Source organism: Brachypodium distachyon, chromosome 1, assembly GCF_000005505.3.
Source record: "Brachypodium distachyon strain Bd21 chromosome 1, Brachypodium_distachyon_v3.0, whole genome shotgun sequence".
In the NCBI taxonomy this organism is placed as follows: domain Eukaryota; kingdom Viridiplantae; phylum Streptophyta; class Magnoliopsida; order Poales; family Poaceae; genus Brachypodium; species Brachypodium distachyon.
The window spans coordinates 22,788,741-22,808,565 of record NC_016131.3 but is presented as its reverse complement, the minus strand read 5'-3'; positions in this window follow the sequence as shown (position 1 = coordinate 22,808,565).

Genomic DNA, 19,825 nt, shown 5'->3' with positions numbered 1-19,825 from the left:
CAATGTCAAAATAGTGTTCCAGAGATCAGACAGAAACATGCAGCGCCAGCACACCAAAACCCAATCTTACAGGACAATAGTGTAAAACTGTATGGTGCTACTACAAGCTAAGAAGTTGTCCTTCATATTTCGCTATTATGGCTTACTCAACAGTAAAGTCAATTGTGAAAAATATTTTATGTGAATGCATTGTGCCATTGTCGTAGCACGGGGTTCAGACATCGGGGATGCGTGAGCACCTCCTTTTAGGTTCGGCAGTGGACGTCGGGGATTGCTCCGGCGATCGCCAGCGGGGCCAATGTCGAGCGAGGGAGCACACACGATCGTTTACCCAGGTTCGGGCCACTCTCAGATGTAAAACCCTACGTCCTACTTCTGTGTTTTTATTAGCCGATGGATAGAAGTTTACAGGTTGCCGGGGGAGTCCCCGGGTGCTCTCTTCTTTTAGCTAAGTGTTGCTTGCTACTCTTGGCTAGAACTAGTAGTGAACTGAACCCTTTGACCGTTGGCAGGGGTTCTCCTTTTATACTCAAGGGGATTCCACAGGTGCCTCGGTGCATGGGTGACAACTGGTGAGCAAAGAACTCGGGCAGCTCGGTCTCGCTGCGCTGGCATGCATGCATGGTAAGTAGCCCTGCAAGTAGGGCGCTACGTGCCTGGAATTCACAGCAGGGGCAGTCACTGTAGGCTGATTGGACGGGAAATACCCTTTCTGTCGGAGCATTTAATGTTTGCTTGTGCTTCACTCCTTGCCCTGACGAGCCCTGCGCACAGGGAGCCCGCCAGGCGGCCACATGGCGTCGTTGCCCTGCTCGCTTGGTCCTGCTCCAGCAACGGGTGCCTGCGCCCGGGAATGCCCTCCCTGGGGAGCGCCCAGGCAGGAATCTTCTCGTTGCCTTCCAAGGCAACCCCCGCAGCCCGGCTAGCCCTGTCGGGCTGGTGACTTGTCGGGCAGCTTGTGTGGTGCTGCCCGGAGTGCGATCCTTCCGAGGAGCAAGTGAGGTGGCCCACGCGTCATGCAGCGGTGGTACCCCAGGTGCCACTGGTGCGACAATAGCCCTCGGGCGTGGGCCGGCAACGCTTGTTCCCGGGCGGAGTCTTCGCTGGTCGGTTGCCGGGTTACGCCCTTATCTGACGCGTGGGTCCCGCGCTGTTTCGGGCCCCCGTCTATGCGCTGCTCCAAGGACTCTGCCGTTACAGGCAGAGTAGTGGGCGCGAGATTTCTGCCCTAACCTCGCCCTTAAACACGGGTGGTTAAGGCCACGTCCCGCACTATCCTCTTGAAGTGTAGTTATCCCGAGCGCACCCGTATGGTGCGGATGCGACCGTTGCCTAGCGCCGGGGCGTTATAAGACCCCACCGCTGTGCTGAGGAGCAAACACTTAGCCCCCTAGCGTTTCTTCCTCATCCCCAAGCTTCCTTGCTCCCCTGAATCCTGCTAGCTTCCGCCCACGTTCCCCATGGCGCCCACCGCTCCCAGGAAAGAGAAAGGCTCCAAGAGTTCCACGGCCGGCAAGAGCGAGAAGGCTCCCAAGAAGCCCATCTCGGAGAAGGACCAGAAGAAGCGGGCGTTGAGGGCCACGCACGCCTTCTTCCGGCCCGGCTACAACGGCGAAGGGCTGGACAAGGTCTGGCACACCGTCGCCTCGCGGTTCAACGAGTATGGGGAGACTCTAATCTTCCCCGCCGGTGCCGAGCACCAGGAGAACGACTTCCGGGTGTTCGCGCGCTTCATCCTCACCGGGTTGGTGCCTCCATACTCCCTGTTCCTCCACGCGCTCATGGAGGCGTACCAGCTTCGGGTGGCGCAGCTCCACCCCACCTCCCTCTTTCTCCTCGTCGTCTTCCAGTTCCTCTGCGAGGGGTTCGTCGGAGTAATGCCGTCGGTGGCATTATTCCGGCACTACTGCTACCCGCGCGTCGAGCAGGCGGAGGCGATGTCGTCGGGGGTGGTGTTCCGCGCCCGCGACCGGATGAAGTCAGAGTTTATCGTCCGGTCGGAGAAGAAGATGGAGAAGGAGTGGCACGCGGACTGGTGCTGGGTTCGCGTGGAGGAACCTGAGGAGTTCATGTACGCACCCACCGAGCTGCCGGTGACCAACGACACCTGGCAGAACTGCTAGAGCCGCGACGCCGAACTCCTCCCCATCGTCGAGAGGATCAAGGCCCTGCGACTGGCGGGGCTCACCGACCTCGACGTGGCGCGCACCTACATCAGCCGGCGCATCACGCTGCTGCAGCTATAGTCCCGCCCTGTGTGGATGTACACGGGGCCCGGAGACACCACCCGCCTCCAGGACAGGGGGGGGGGGTGGCTCCGGAAGCAATCCGGGCGTGGGTGAAGGGGATCACTGGCGAAGACGCCCCCTTCACGGAATTGACGCCGGGGGCTCCCTCCCTCCACGCCGGGGTCCAAGGGCTGCACCACATCATCAGCAGCTACCCGCCCTGCAACGAGTGGGGGCTGATGTCTGAATCCCCCGCTCGTGCCCCGCAACCTCCTCCACCTGCAACCCGCGGGAAGCGAGTGGTCGAGGAGAGTGGGGAGAATCGGAGCTCAGTTGGCCCGACCTCGAGTCTTTTGGTGACGAGTCGGGTCAAGTTGCCGGGACCTGAGCGGTCCTCCCTGCGGCGGAGGAGGAAGAGGATGAGGACGACGCTCCTCTGATCCTGCGAAGATCAAGAGCGCTCGCAGCAGCGGCCACCTCTACCGCGACCGCAAGCGCCGTGGCGGCTTCCGCGGCGACCGGGGGTGCGACAACCCCAAGGGCACCCACGGCCCCACCCAAGCGGGGGCTCTTCCGGGGCTACGAGTTCAAGCCCAACCCCCCGAAGGACGGCACCCCGACGGGAGCCGGCAAGAGGGGGAGAGCCGACTCGCCACCCGCCGCGCCAAGCAAGAAGCCGCGCACCCGGGCCCGTGCCAGCACCGACCCGGCCCGTGGCGGACGCAGCGGTACAGCATAGTCCGGCGGCTGCCACACCTAAAATTTGTCCACAAACCTAATACCTAGTGGAGCTTGGTCGCCGAGGTCATGCCGAGTTTGTCACCATCTGCGACCACATGCTCGTCCTGCGCCCTTCCTCCTCGAACGCTCGTGCTTGCCCCTGGTGGACGCGAGGGGATAAGGCTTGTGGCCCGGCGGTGGAGAAGAGGGTTTGCCTTTGGACGCCGGCGGTGGAGGCTACTGGGTAGGCTTGGTCATCATGAGGGGAGATGAGGGAGAAGTTTAGGCGGTGGGCTGAGGCAGCAGTTCGTTGGAGAAGAAGGTGGAGATTTTTTTGGTGGGCAATTTCGGTATGTCACAGACAAATAGGCCAGTGCGCCCTATATTTCTGGATCTCACGAGGAAAGTTATGCGCCTTAACAGAATGTCACAGACAAATGGTCCATAAATTATGCCAATATTTAAATTTTTGATATATTGTTGAGTACAAAAGCATATACTTTGGGACGGATGGAGTATGATGTTCTACTGAGTTTGCATTGTACATGTTTTTTTCTTTGTTTAAATTCCGCCACACCTACATTTTTTTTCTGGGTCCGCTACTGGACCCGGCCAGCGCGGGGGCTGGTGGCGCCGCTACCGCGCCTGCCGCCGACCCAATCCCAGTGGAGGAGGAGCCGGCAACAGGTATTGACCCCTCCCCTGGTTCCATCGTTTATGCATCCTCTGCCCATTGATCCGCAACTGTACTGCTTCCTTGATTCGCAGGCAAAATCCAGCCTGCGGCGGGCGGCCCGACAGCAGAAGCTGGGACAGAGGAGGAGGAGGCTCCTCCCGCAAGCATGGCAGCCCTGCAAGGTACTCACTCAGAGCCCCCTCGCGTTCGTCGCCGGGTACCTAAATTCATCTTCAAATCTAACAAACATTTTCTTTGATGCAGAACCCATCGCGCCCACAGCGGAAGCGGGCGATACGGTGGTCGACCTCAGCTCCGACGTCGAGGACGCGGAGATGGGGGAGGAGCCGGAGATGGCCCCCGCGCCAAGCTCCACCGGGCTGGGCACAACGGTGGCGGCGCCCACCGCCACTACTAGGGCAGAGCTTAGCGGCGCGTCCCCGGCCGCGCAGACCGAGGGCGCGGACCCCGCAGCCATCCAGCAGGAGGCAACTCCTGCCGTGGGCGCGGCGACTCCCCCATCCCCGCAACCCGTGGGCGCGGGTGTGGAGGAGGCTGCAGTAGGGGAGCAGCGGCCGGTCCACTGCAAGGGGACGACGCTCCTACCGGCCAAACCGTGGCGGCGGGGGTTTCGTCATCATCTGCCGCTACCTCCAGGACAGACCTCGGCATCCTTGCCGGGGGACTTGGGACCCAATCACCTGGGACCCAAGCATCTACGATCGGGGGCACCAGTTCCTTGACGCCGTCAAGGAATAGCAGCTAGCGTTCGTCCCCTGATTCAACAAGGTAAAGGAGCGCCACGAGCTCGCGAAGAGCCAGCTCGGCGAAGTGCGGCAAGCCGTCGAGAGGGAACGACAAGAGCTCTCCTGGCTACGGAAGGAGACGCGCCTGGCCCGGCAGGCAAGGGATGAAGCCGCAGCGCAGGTCGTCCCCGAGGCGGAGCTCCACCGGCAATTGGAGGCCCAATGTGCCGAGCACCAGCAAGCTCTGGACTCGTTGGCCGCGGCGCAGGAGAAGGCCAACAAGGAGCACGAGGAGGTGCTCGCTACGGCCCAAGCTCGCCTCAATGAGAAGAGCGAGCTGGTCTGCAGCTACCTCTCACAGCTCCAGGCGTTGTGCACCAAGCTGGAGGAGCAGACCAAGGCCCCAGAAGACGCGGCGGCGGTGTTGACTCGCCGGGAGAAGGAGCTCAACTCCGCCAAGGAGAAGAGCGCCCAACTCGAGTCCGAGTTGGCCACTGCTCGAGGTGAGCTCGTCAAAATGGGTGAGGACAACGTGGCCAAGGCCACGAAGATCACGCGGCAAGCGGAACTCCTCCGTAAGTCCAAGCACGCTGTGGCGCCGGCGCGCGGCAACCACGCCACTCTGGCGGAGCAGCCGGAGGGAGACCGTGAAGCTGGTCGGGATCGCCCAGGCGGTGCGCGACCTGCTGCCACGGTTCGAGCTGCAGGCCACGAAGGTGGATGGCACGGATATCAGCACGCTCATCCCGTTCTTCTCCGACATGGTGGGGAAGCTCGGGGCGCTCGACGTGTGGATCTCCAAGTTCTGTGACGGGTAGATTGCCACGTGCGTCAGGGAGATCGCCGGGACAATCCTTCCCCGGGTGCACCTCTGCGACCTGGACTTCCCCTTCAAGACGTTGCTGGACGCCTGGTCGGACAGCAAGGACGGCCCTACTCACTGCAAGGCGGTGAGCAGGTTCGTCAAGGAGGTGGTGGACCGGATGCAGAGGAAGCCGGAGCCCGAGCCCGCAGCGGAAGATGCCGGCAACTAGTCGCCGCAACCCCCTGCCGGTCCTCGTTTTACCTTTGTGCCTTTGTTTTTGATTCCTGCAAGTATCGCACTTGGCGCCGTTTGAACAATTAACGTTTTATCAGTCAATATAATCGTTCGCTACTTTTATAAATTCCATTTTCTGGTTCTACTTGATACTTGTTTCCTGTTCTCGGAATTGACTCGCGGGGTGGATCTTCTGGCCTTCGTGTGTTATGCCTTGTGTTGTCGGGGACTCGCGCGCCACACACTTAACCAGACCAGGGACCCGGGACGGACCCACAGTGCCGACCTGGGGTCAAGTAGCAGCGGCGAGCCACTCTGCTTGCGGGATAACTACTCCCAAGCACGTGCCCACGGGACAGACCCGCAAGCCGCATGAGGAGCGCACACCCCCCCCCCCCGCAAGCGTCCTTCTAACACCCCAGCCACACGCAGGACTCGAGCCACACCAACGAGCCAATGTTATGTGTCAGAAAGCTAGGTGGCCAGGATCATGCACTTAGCTGTATGTTCTCGCACTTGGAATGCTTGCTGGAGGGATGTGGCGGGGCCGCCGTCGGTGCCAAGCACTGATGGCGGCACCATCATAGCGTGTCCGCGGCAACCCTCGCCTTGGGACCGCCTTGGGAACACCCGCTAGAGGGATGCGGCGAGGGCATGGTGGTAGTGCACCCATGGGCGCAGAGCGCCGATGGCATGCACCACCACCGTCTCTCCACAGCCTCCCTCGCCTTTGAACCGCCTGCTGGAGGGGTTCAACAAGGACGCGATGGCAATGCACCCATCGACGCTGAGCACTGAAGGAATGCACCACCATCGCGTCTCTGCGGCCTCCCTCGCCTTTGTAGCCATCTCCTTGGCTTTTGAAGCGACCGCCCCCTTACTAGGCTTCGATCTCTGTGCTTACAGTGCTAGTCCCTGGATCGACTCGCTAGCACACACAATTTCAAGATGTAATATCAAGATACAAAGGTCAAAAGTATATTACATCGCATTGATCCAGAACCTTACATATTGCATAACCTCGTGGGTTAGCTTAGAAGAAGATAAAATCTTGCAGCGGAAAGTAGTAGATGTAGGAGTCCCATAACAAATCCACAGTCGAAACATGTTGGAATGTAAACTCGCAACCATAACAATTCGTACCTCACTCTTCGTCTGATTTACCTGCATTGTCAATTGCAGCCACTACGTGGTCAATACATTGAATGTATTGGCAAGTTCACAAAAGAGGTATAACAGATCCTGTCAAGTATATGCAGTATTTGGCAAGGTGGGGTTTGGCTAATTGCATAAAAGCATCAATGTATCATCCTATCATTTTATTAAATAGTTTTATCACTATTGGACACGGGGTAGAAACACCCATGTTCCTATTAACCTAGAGCACGTTGAGTAGATACATCAAGTGCCCCTACCCTGTTCAAACCATTCATTTTATTTAAGAAATTGGAATGAGTGAGACCTTCCTTACAGCCCCCATATCTAGTTGCTCATAATTGTCCGTAACCGGAGACACGGCTAAGTACTTAGTTTGACACTCTCGAGAGGTTGTACACATTCCCCACAGAAATCGACGTGTTAATCCCTTGCTGTCCTCAGGGTAGAGTAGCAATGGCATCAATTACAGGAATTTTCAGACCATAATCACCCGGACCACCTGAGGGACCTACGTTCCCACCTACACGGCTACATCTGCACAATCCCTCGGATCTAGGATCATATGTCTTACATCCATCCTAGCAGAGCCCATATTACCATGTGGTTGTACTGGAAGCTACTAAATAGGAAAACTAGTCCAGTCTCTGATACCTCAGGTGGCATTCCTCAGTTGCAACGCTGGCGCTCCCATAGAAATGGCGAGACGACTCATAGAAATGGACCCATAGAAATGGACCTGACGTCGCATACATCTCCACTTCCTCAAAGCAGCCCACCCAGGACGGTTCGTTGGGGTTGTTTTGCCAAGTATCCAAAATTACTCCTCAATGACAATGATAACATATTGTAATAATACCACCCTCTAATACTAATCATAGCATAGCATTTGACTACCTACGTTGGCGATTGGTGGTAAGGGCATGGCAGGGGTATCTTATACTACTAGAAGATTCATAGCTAGCATAGGTACAATAATATTCCTAACAATGCAACTAATAAAACATCTACTGCATAGTAAAATAATAGGTGAAATGATCAAAGTGAACTTGCCTTGGTAGCAGTTGGAGTTCAAACACTCATCACAATCACAAGGTTCGCTCTCCGAGAAAACTATACGAGACAAACAAACATACACATACATAAACACACAATTTACATCACGACAAAATAAGATATGCTATGATGCAATGCAAGCATGTGACATGATTGGGTTTATTTTATTTGGGTGATCAACTGATCCTAAGCATTGGTAATTATAAACACATGCATAGGGTTTTAAATCAAAAGGCAAAAGCTAGGGTTTAAACCCTAAAATAAGTTTTTATTTTATTTGCAAAACAATTTAATTCAAAATATTTATTTCTCTGTCCCAATGGACAGAGGATGATTAAACAAAATTTTAGGCACTGGTTTCAATTAAAAAGGACTTCTAAATAATTAGTTATGAATTAAATGGCATTAAACTCTATTCTGCAAATTGACTGTGATTCAAATATTCAAATTTAAATTTAGTCAGTGCCAAAATATTCTACAAGTTGTGAAGATTCCAGAAAGGTGTGGATCGTGAATTTTGGACAAGCGGTTTAAAAGTTATGACGGTTTGAAAAACTGGGGGCTTTTCTGCAAATGTGCACTTTTATTTCGGCCGAAAATAAAAACAAAAACTAAAAAGATAAACCTGCCACGTGGCTGCGCAGCACAGGCTGGTGCCTTGGGTTTTACCCGGGCGGTGCGGGCTCGCCGGACGACGGCGGACGGGGGCGCAGCAGACGCGGGGTGGAGGCGGCTTGGGGCAGCGCGCGGGGGGCCGGCGTGGTGCGGGGCGGCACGTGGGGACGGCGACGCAGTGCGGGGTGGCACGCGAGGACGGCGCGGGGCGGAGGTGGTTCGCGGGTTGCGGCGGCTCGCGGGCACGGCGGATGGCGCCGGAGAAGAAGGCCGGCGCGGGGCGGAGCGGCGGCGGTCGTGCGAACATAAAAGCGAGCGCTTCGCGGGGTTCGCGCTGGAGAGAGGAGGAAGGGGAGAGGGCCGGTGGTGCGCGGACTCACCGGAGCGGCGGTGACGGAGCAAAAACGGCGGCGGATGAGATGAACTTCAACTTTTGGGAGTGATTTCCCCTCAAAATAAAATATATAAAAATACATTTGGCCAATAAATGTCTTTAGAGCTATATAACTATTTGAATAAAATACTTTTTCAACTCCAAATAATTATCCAAAAACTATGGGATAGCTTATTTATGCAATAAACCCCTTTTATAAATAAACCCTATTGGTTTGAAGATCCAAAGCTCAAATGGGTGTAAACGCTTGGGTTTAAATTGAAATAAAACCTTTCCCAAGCCTTTTGAGATTCAAATTTGAATTCAAATATGCAATTGTGGCATGATGCTCATGAATGCAATGCACATGTAAAAGTTTGAAATTTTGGGATGTTACAGACCTAACCCCCTTAAGATGAATCTCGTCCTCGAGATTCGGTGTGGCTAGCAAAGAGGTGTGGGTGGTCTTCTCGAAGATCATCTTCGCGTTCCCAAGTGGCTTCCTCTTCAGTGTGATGATCCCACCGAACTTTGTAGAACTTGATAGTCTTGGATCGGGTCTGTCTCTCAGCTGTATCCAAGATTCTGATCGGTTTCTCCTCATAGGTGAGGTCAATCTGCAGTTGAACTTCCCCTAGGGGTATCGTATCCCTCAGTGGTGTGTCGGCTGTTTCGGGGTGACACTTCTTCAGTTGTGATACATGGAAGACATTGTGGACATTGGACAGTGCTTCCGGTAAATCCAACTTGTAGGCTACCTCTCCTTGTCGTGACAATATCTTGAAAGGTCCAATAAATCGAGGTGCTAACTTTCCTTTTATTCCGAATCTCTTAACTCCGCGTATCGGTGAGACTCTAAGATACGCTCTGTCGTTAACCTCGTAGGTAACTTCCCTACGTTTGGAATCTGCATAGCTCTTCTGCCTCGACTGAGCTACTTTTAGTCTGTCTCGAATGAGCCTAACCTTTTTCTCGGCATCCCTTATCATATCCGGGCCGAATAGGGTATGATCTCCTATACCATCCCATAACAATGGTGTTCTGCACTTCCTTCCATACAAAGCCTCAAACGGTGACATTCCAATGCTGGTTTGGAAGCTGTTGTTGTATGAGAATTCCGCATACGGCAGGTTGTCATCCCAACTGGATCCATAATCTAGAGCGCAGGCTCTCAACATGTCTTTAAGGATCTGATTTACCCTTTCGGTCTGTCCATCCGTCTGTGGATGAAAAGCTATGCTGAACTCTAGTCTCGTTCCTAGAGACTCATGTAGTTGTCCCCAAAATCTTGAGGTAAACTGGGTACCTCTGTCTGAAACTATTTCCTTGGGTGCTCCGTGTAAACACACAATTCTGGATATGTAGCGTTTTGCTAACTGTGCGCTGGTGTAAGTGATCTTCACTGGTATGAAGTGGGCAACCTTGGTCAGACGATCAACCACTACCCAAATGGAATCATACCCTGATTTGGTCCTTGGTAAACCGGTGATAAAATCCATGCCAACTTTATCCCACTTCCAGTCTGGTATAGGCAGCGGTCTTAGCAATCCTGTTGGCTTCTGGTGCTCTGCCTTAACTCTGCTGCACACATCGCACAAGGCAATATATTCTGCGACGTCTCGCTTTAATCCGGACCACCAAAATGTTTCCTTTAGGTCCATGTACATCTTTGTGTTCCCAGGGTGGATTGAGTACGATGAGTCGTGAGCTTCTTGCAGTATCCACTTTCTGATTTCTGGATCCTGCGGTACACATATGCGTCTACCGAACCATATGGTTCCTTCGTCATCCTCACGAAAGTCTTTGGCCTTTCCAATAACAATATTCTCCTTTAATGTATTTATTTCCGAATCGCCCTTCTGTGCTTTTCTGATCCTGTCCAGTTAACTTGGCTGTACTTCCAAAGTGGCCAGATGTCCTTCGGGCACAATCTCTAGTCTCAAGTCCTTGAACTGTTTGCACAACTCTGGCGGTAACTCTCCAGCTGTCAGTCCGTTTATATAGCCCTTGCGGCTCAATGCATCGGCTACAACATTAGCCTTGCTGGGATGGTATTGCAGACTCAGGTCATAATCCTTTATCAGTTCTAACCATCTCCACTGTCTCAGATTCAACTCCTTCTGGGTGAATATATATTTCAGGCTCTTGTGATCCGTGAACAACTCACAGTCTTTTCTCATCAGGTAGTGTCTCCAAGTCTTCAAGGCGTGCACTACTGATGCTAATTCCAGATCATGTGTGGGGTAATTGCCTTCGTGGCTCTTTAGTTGCCGCGAAGCGTACGCTACAACTTTCCCATTCTGCATCAATACTCCTCCCAAACCTTGACGTGAAGCGTCGCAATAAACTTGAAAGTCCTCTTGCAGGTTTGGTAGCACAAGAATAGGTGCGGACACCAAACTCTTCTTTAACTCCTGGAAACTCTCTTCACATTTCTCGTTCCAGGCAAACTTCTTCTCTTTCTTTAGTAATTCTATCATAGGTTTAGCAATCTTGGAGAAGTTCTCAATGAATCTCCTGTAGTAACCAGCAAGTCCTAGGAAGCTGCGGACATCACCAACATTCTTGGGTGCCTCCCATTCTATAACTGCTGCAACCTTAGCTGGGTCAACAGCTACTCCGGCTCCTGACACTATGTGTCCTAGAAAGTTGACTTCTGATAACCAAAATTCACACTTGCTGAATTTGGCGTACAGCTGGTGCGCTCTCAACTTCTCCAAAATCATGCGCAAATGCTGCTCATGCTCTTCCTTGCTCTTGGAATAGATCAATATGTCATCGATGAATACCACGACAAACTTGTCCAAGAATTCCATGAACACCTTGTTCATCATGTTCATGAAATATGCAGGTGCATTGGTCAAACCAAATGGCATTCCGGTATACTCATACAGTCCATACCTAGTGGTGAATGCCGTCTTGGGTATATCCATGTCTCGGATCTTCAGCTGAAAATACCCTGATCGCAGATCGATCTTTGAGAACACACAGGCTCCTTTCAACTGATCGAAAAGATCATTGATTATAGGCAAAGGATATTTATTCTTTATCGGCACCTCATTAAGTGACCGATAGTCTATACACATCCGTTGGCTTTTGTCCTTCTTTTCCACAAACAGGACAGGTGCTCCCCATGGTGATGAACTGGGGCGAATGAATCCTTTCGATAACTGCTCAGCCAGCTGCTTCTTCAACTCTTTTAGTTCATCCACGGCCATCTTGTAGGGTCTCTTTGCTATGGGTCCACTTCCTGGCATCAACTCAATGAGAAACTCCACATCTCGGTCTGGTGGCATGCCTGGTAACTCCTCCGGGAAAACATCTGGGTATTCCTTTACTATGGTTACATCCTCCATGCTAACCCCCTTAAGAGAATTTACCTTAGGTCTCTTAAGTTCCATAGTAGACTTGAAGCGGAATCGCTTCTTCTCAGGGGTTGTGAGTGTAATTGTTCTCTTGGCACAGTCTACAAGTCCTTCATATAAGGTCATCCAGTCTATTCCCAGAATTATGTCTAGTCCTCGGGAATCTAACACAATAAGGTCGGAGGGAAAATGTGTTTCCCAATCTCTAGGGGTAACTGGCGGCATCCTTGAGTCGCTACCCTTTGTCCTCCAGGTGAACTCACTCTCAAAGGGTTTCTTAGGGTGTTTGTAGGTATCTTGTTCTCATTCACGAACATCCTTGATATGAACGAATGTGATGCACTCGTGTCAAAGAGCACGAGTGCTTGGAAAGAATTCACGCGGAATGTACCAATCACAATGCCCGTCTCTGTGATTTCTTCCCCACTGACCTGGTTCACATGACCTTCCAGGAACGGGGTGGGCTTGACTCCATTCCCTTCAAACCTCTCCGGGCAATCGTTCGAGTAGTGCCCCATCTTGTGGCACTTGAAACATTCCACTTGACTCAATTCAAACTGGGTGAATTCGTCATTCTGATTCTGCTCGTTGTTGTTACCTCTGCCATAGTCATTGCGCTTGTGAAGCGACCGCCCCCTTACTAGGGTTTGATCTCTGTGCTTACAGTGCTAGTCCCTGGATCGACTCGCTAGCACACAGTTTCAAGATGTAATATCAAGATACAAAGGTCAACAATATATTACATCGCATTGATCCAGAACTTACATATTGCATAACCTCGTGGGTTAGCTCGGAAGAAGATAAAATCTTGCAGCGGAAACAGAAGATGTAGGAGTCCCATAACAACTCCACAGTCGAAACATGTTGGAATGTAAACTCGTAACCCTACAATTCGTACCTCACTCTTCACCTGGTTCACCTGCAACATTTAAACGTTGCAGCCACTAGGGGGTCAATACATTGAATGTATTGGCAAGTTCACAAAATGGTTATAACAGATCCTGTCGAGTATATGCAGTATTTGGCAAGGTGGGGTTTGGCTAATTGCATAAAAGCATCAATATATCATCCTATCATTTTATTAAATAGTTTTATCACTATTGGACACGGGGTAGAAACACCCATGCTCTTATTAACCTAGAGCACATTGAGTAGAAACATTAAGTGCCCCTACCCTGTTCAAACCATTCATTTTATTTATGAAATTGGAATGAGTGAGACCTTCCTTACAGCCTCCATATCTAGGTGCTCAAAATTGTCCGTAACCGGGGACACGGCTAAGTACTTAGTTTGACACTCTCGACAGGTTGTACACATTCCCCACAGAAATCGACGTGTTAATCCGTTGCTGTCCTTAGGGTAGAGTAGCAACGGCATCGATTACAAGAATTTTCAGACCATAATCACCCGGACCACCTGAGGGACCTACGTTCCCCCCTACACGGCTACATCTGCACAATCCCTCGGATCCAGGATCATATGTCTTACATCCATCCTGGCAGAGCCCATATTACCATGTGGTTGTACTGGAAGCTACTAAATAGGAAAACTAGTCCAGTCTCTGGTTATCCCGGGTGGCATCCCACATTGTGACGCAGGCGCTCCCCGAATCGCCCGGGGAGACGACCATAGACGCTCCCGAATCACACGGAGAGACGACTCAACGGGCCCCATAGAAATGGACCTAACGTCACGACATCCGAAAACTCAAAGCCGCCCACTCAGGATGATTCGTTGGGGTTGTTTTGCCAAGTATCCAAAATTACTACTCAATGACAATGATAACATATTGTAATAATACCACCCTCGAATACTAACATAGCATAGCATTTGACTACCTACGTTGGCGATTGGTGGTAAGGGCATGGCAGGGGTATCCTATACTACTAGGAGATTCATAGCTAGCATAGGTACAATAATATTCCTAACAATGCAACTAATAAAACATCTAGTGCATAGTAAAATGATAGGTGGAATGATCAAAGTGAACTTGCCTTTGTCACAGTAGTTTGAGTTCAAACACTCGTCACACTCGCAAGGTTCGCTATCCGAGAAAACTATACGAGATAAACAAACATACACATACATAAACACACAATTCACATCACGACAAAATAAGATATGCTATGATGCAATGCAACATGTGACATGACTTGGTTTATTTTGTTTGGGTGATCAACTGGTCCGAAGCATTGGTAATTAAAAAATAATGCATAAGATTTTAAATCAAAAAGCAAAAGCTAGGGTTTAAACCCTAAAATAAGGTTTTATTTGCATCTGCAAAACAATTTAATTCAAAATATTTATTTCTCTGTCCCAATGGACAGAGGATGATTAAACAAAATTTTAGGCACTGGTTTCAATTAAAAAGGACTTCTAAATAATTAGTTATGAATTAAATGGCATAAAACTCTATTCTGCAATTGAATGTGATTCAAATACTCAAATTTGAAAATAAACAGTGCCAAAATATTCTACATGTTGTGACGATTCCAGAAAGGTGTGGATCGTGAATTTTGGACAAGCGGTTTAAAAGTTATGATGGTTTGAATAACTGGGGGCTTTTCTGCAAATGTGCACTTTTATTTCGGCCGAAAAATAAAAACAAAAGCTAAAAAGATAAACCTGCCACGTGGCGGCGCGGCACTGGCTGGCGCCTAGGGTTTTACCCGGGCGGCGTGGGCTCGCCGGACGGCGGACGGCGGCACAGCACGGGCAGCGGCGCGGCGCAGGGTGGAGGCGCGGTGCGGGGCGGTGCGCGGCGAGGCGCAGTGGTGGAGCGGGGCAGAGGCGGCGTGCGGTGCGGGCATAGGCGGGGAAAGAGGGAAATGATAGAGGGGCACGAGGTCTTTAAATATGACGCGCGGGGAATGTCGGATCGAGGCCGGAATCGGCGACGGTGATGGCAGCGCCGATTGCGCGCGGGCGGCGCGCCGTGACGGGCGGGCCTTCCCTGCGGGGAAGACACCCCCTGATAGGCGGGCCCGCCTGTCAGCGTCCTGCGGCGCTCGGGTGCGGGTGGGCCGGCCTGCGGGCGAATGGGTTGGCGCGCGCGAGACGGGGCCGGCCCAGTTGGTTCGGTCCGGTTCTCTTTCTCTCTTTTTTTTCTTTTTCTTTTCTTTTAGCCTTCTCTTTTTTTCTTTTTCTCATTTCTTTGCTATCTTTTGATTTTGAAATCCAAATTGGCCCAAATAAATTTCAGAAAATTTGTAAAATCATGTTTTTTCATGATTCAACTTTTGCTCAAAATAAAATATCTAAAAATACATTTGCCCTATAAATGCCTTTAGGGCTATATAACTATTTAAATAAAATAGTTTTTCAACTCCAAATAATTGTCCAAAAAATATGGGATTGCCTATTTATGCAATAAACCCCTTTTATAATTAAACCCTATTGGTTTGAAGATCCAAAGCTCAAATGGGTGTAAACGCTTGGGTTTAAATTGAAATAAATCTTTCCAAAGCCTTTTGAGATTCAAATTTGAATTCAAACATGCAATTGTGGCATGATGATGCAATGCACATGTAAAAGTTTGAAATTTTTGGGTTGTTACAGACCTAACCCCCTTAAGATGAATCTCGTCCTCGAGATTCGGTGTGGCGAGCAAAGAGGTGTGGGTGGTCTTCTCGAAGATCATCTTCGCGTTCCCATGTGGCTTCTTCTTCAGTATGATGGTCCCACTGGACTTTGCAAAACTTGATGGTCTTAGATCGGGTTTGTCTCTCAGCTGTATCCAAGATTCTGATAGGTTTCTCCTCATAGGTGAGGTCACTTTGCAGCTGGACTTCTTCAAGTGGGATTGTATCTCTCAGGGGTGTGTCGGCCATCTCGGGGTGACACTTCTTCAGCTGTGATACGTGGAAGACGTTGTGGACATTGGACAATGCTTCCGGTAAGTCCAATTTGTAGGCTACCTCTCCTTGGCGTGACAAGATCTTGAAAGGTCTAATGAAACGGGGTGCTAACTTTCCCTTGATTCCAAACCTCTTAACTCCGCGTATCGGTGAGACTCTGAGATACGCTCTACCTTCAATCTCGTAGGTAACCTCCCTACGTTTGGAATCTGCGTAGCTCTTCTACCTCGATTGAGCTACCTTCAATCGGTCTCGGATGAGCCTAACCTTTTCCTCGGCATCCTTTATCATATCCGGGCCGAATAGGCTACGATCTCCTACACCATCCCATAGCAATGGTGTTCTGCACTTCCTTCCATACAAAGCTTCATACGGTGACATTCCTATGCTGGCTTGGAAGCTGTTGTTGTATGAAAACTCGGCATACGGCAGATTGTCATCCCAACCGGATCCATAATCTAGAGCGCAGGCTCTCAACATCTCTTCAAGGATCTGATTCACACGCTCGGTCTGTCCATCCGTCTGCGGATGAAACGCTGTACTGAATTCTAGTCTCGTTCCTAGAGACTCATGCAGTTGTCCCCAAAATCTTGAGGTAAATTGGGTACCTCTGTCTGAAACTATTTCCTTGGGTACTCCGTGTAAACACACGATTCTGGATATGTAGCGCTTCGCTAACTGCGCACTGGTGTAGGTGGTCTTTACCGGTATAAAGTGGGCAACCTTGGTCAAACGATCAACCACTACCCAAATGGAATCATACCCTGATTTGGTCCTTGGTAAACCGGTGATAAAGTCCATGCCAACTTTATCCCATTTCCAGTCCGGTATTGGCAGCGGTCTTAGCAATCCTGCTAGTTTCTGGTGCTCTGCCTTAACTCTACTGCACACATCGCACAAGGCCATGAATTCTGCGAGGTCTCGCTTTAATCCGGACCACCAAAACGTTTCCTTAAGTCCATGTACATCTTTGTGTTCCCATGGTGGATTGAGTACGGTGAATCGTGGGCCTCTTGTAAAATCAGCTTCCTGATTTCCGGATCCTGTGGTACGCAAATGCGTTTTCCGAACCATATGGTACCCTGGTCATCCTCACGAAAATCTTTGGCCTTTCGAATAACTATATTCTCTTTTATTGCATTTATTTTTGAATCGCCCTCCTGTGCTTTTCTGATCCTGTCCAGCAAGGTGGGCTGTACTTCCAAGGTGGCCAGATGTCCTTCCGGCACAATCTCATGTCTCAGGTCCTTGAACTGTTTGCACAATTCTGGCGGTAAGTCTCCAGCTGTCAGTCCATTTATATAGCCCTTGCGGCTCAAAGCGCCGGCTATGACATTAGCCTTGCCGGGATGGTATTGCAGACTCAGGTCATAATCCTTTATCAGTTCCAACCATCTCCGTTGTCTCAGATTCAATTCCTTCTGGGTGAATATGTACTTCAGACTTTTGTGATCAGTAAACAGCTCACAATGCTTTCCCATCAGGTAGTGTCTCCAAGTCTTCAAGGCATGCACTACTGATGCTAATTCCAGATCATGAGTGGGGTAATTGCCTTTGTGGCTCTTCAGCTGCTGCGAAGTGTATGCTACAACTCTTCCATTCTGCATTAAGACTCCTCCCTATCCTTCACGTGAGGCGTCACAGTAAACTTGAAAGTCCTCTTGCAGGTTTGGTAGCACTAGAATAGGTGCGGACACCAATCTCTTCTTTAACTCCTGGAAACTCTCTTCACATTTCTCGTTCCAGGCAAACTTCTTCTCTTTCTTTAGCAGTTCCATCATGGGTTTTGCTATCTTGGAGAAGTTCTCAATGAATCTCCTGTAGTAGCCAGCAAGTCCTAGGAAGCCGCGGACATCACCAACATTCTTAGGTGCTTCCCAATCTGTCACTGCTGCTACCTTAGCTGGGTCGACAGCAACTCCTACTCCTGACACGATATGCCCTAGAAAACTGACCTCTGATAACCAAAATTCACACTTGCTGAATTTGGCGTACAACTTGTGCGCTCTCAGTTTCTCCAAAATCATGCGCAGATGCTGCTCATGTTCTTCCTTGCTCTTGGAATAGATCAAGATGTCATCAATGAATACCACGACGAACTTGTCCAAGAATTCCATGAACACCTTGTTCATCATGTTCATGAAGTATGCAGGCGCATTGGTCAAACCAAATGGTATCACAGTGTACTCATACAATCCATACCTAGTGGTGAAAGCTGTTTTGAGAATGTCCATCTCTCGGATGTTCAGTTGAAAATACCCTGATCGCAGATCGATCTTTGAGAACACACAGGCTCCTTTCAACTGATCGAAAAGATCGTTAATTATAGGTAAGGGGTACTTATTCTTTATCGTCACCTCATTTAGTGAACGATAGTCAATGCACATCCGTTGGCTCTTGTTCTTCTTTTCTACAAGCAGGACAGGTGCTCCCCAGGGTGATGAACTAGGGCGGATGGCTTATTTATGCAATAACCCCTTTTATAAATAAACCCTATTGGTTTGAAGATCCAAAGCTCAAATAGGTGTAAACCCTAGGGTTTAAATTGAAATAAAACCTTTCCCAAGCCTTTTGAGATTCAAATTTGAATTCAAATATGCAATTGTGGCATGATGCTCATGGATGCAATGCACATGTAAAAGTTTGAAATTTTGGGATGTTACAGCTTCGCTCTGAGTTGCTCCATGGCCACCACGCCCTTTTATAAGCGCGGTGAAGAACCTTGCCACCATGAGCGCCGCGTCACCGCGGCACACGTGGCGACTCCCCCCTGCGTTCAAGAACCTTGTAGTGCGGTAATCTTGCTACCATGCCTGTCGAGTCACCGCGGCACACGTGGCGACACCTTCCTTCTGCAAGAACCTTGAAGTGCGGTAAGAACCTCGAAGCGGTCGCCATGCACCACTGGCTACCGCTAAATGACACAGCCCGTGAGTGCTCCACGAGCATCACAGTGCGCCAGATCCCAACCTTATCCTGCATGTCAGATTCTTCCCAAGCTCGAGATGCTGCAAAAAAAATTCGGAACGCACGAAAAAAGACACAGCACAGGTAACCCTCCTGCCTCCCAGCCCCTGGGCACAGAAGGGTCGATGCCAAACTTTGGTGTGAGCACTGTTTTATTCCACGACACAGCTGTTGCATGGTGCGTGTTGCGGGGAACCCGGCAACGGCACGGCCCCGTGCCAGAGTGATCTGGCAACGGGTTTTCGTTTTTGAGGCTCCGGTAGCCCCCTGCTCACAACCAAGGATGGAAAGAGACTTCTGTGCACCTAGAGCAGGAGACAGAAGAAAGAACATGCAAATAATCGAGGCAACTTGAAATTGAGAGGAAACCACTTATCTTTATTCATAGAAACTAGCGGTTTACAGTCGGGGGTTGCCCGGCTACACTAGTTCGAGAGCCATGCTACCGGAGCATCACCTGTGGGTCAGGCTCCGCCGCTTCACGGGTAGAACTTGTGCAAGTGCTCAAGCTTCCAACTGTTTTGCACCGCCAAGCCTTCTTCGGTTTCCAGCCGGACAGCCCCCGACCTGGTTACCTGCACTACCCGGAAGGGGCCCTCCCATTTCGGAGCCAGCTTGTTCCCGGACTTCGTTCCTTGTATCCGGCACAGGACAAGGTCTCCGATCTCGAGCTCCCGGGGACGGACCCGCCTGTCATGATAACGGTTGAAGCGATCCCCCTTCACCAAGGGTTCGATCTTTGTGCTTACTTGTGCTAGTCCCTGGATCGACTCACTAGCACACACAGTTCAAGATGTAATACCAAGATACAAAGGTCAAAAGTACTTTATTACATCGTATCATCTAGAACTTAAATTGTACTTACAAACTTGCATGACCTCTTAGGCCAGCATAAACAAATAATGTTCAAAACCATGATAACAATGTATCATGAAGCTGCAGCAGAAAGGTAGAGTAAAAGGGCCTCATCTACTCCCAGAGGAGAGAGCATGTTGGAATGTAAGCACATGACCCATGACAAAACGACG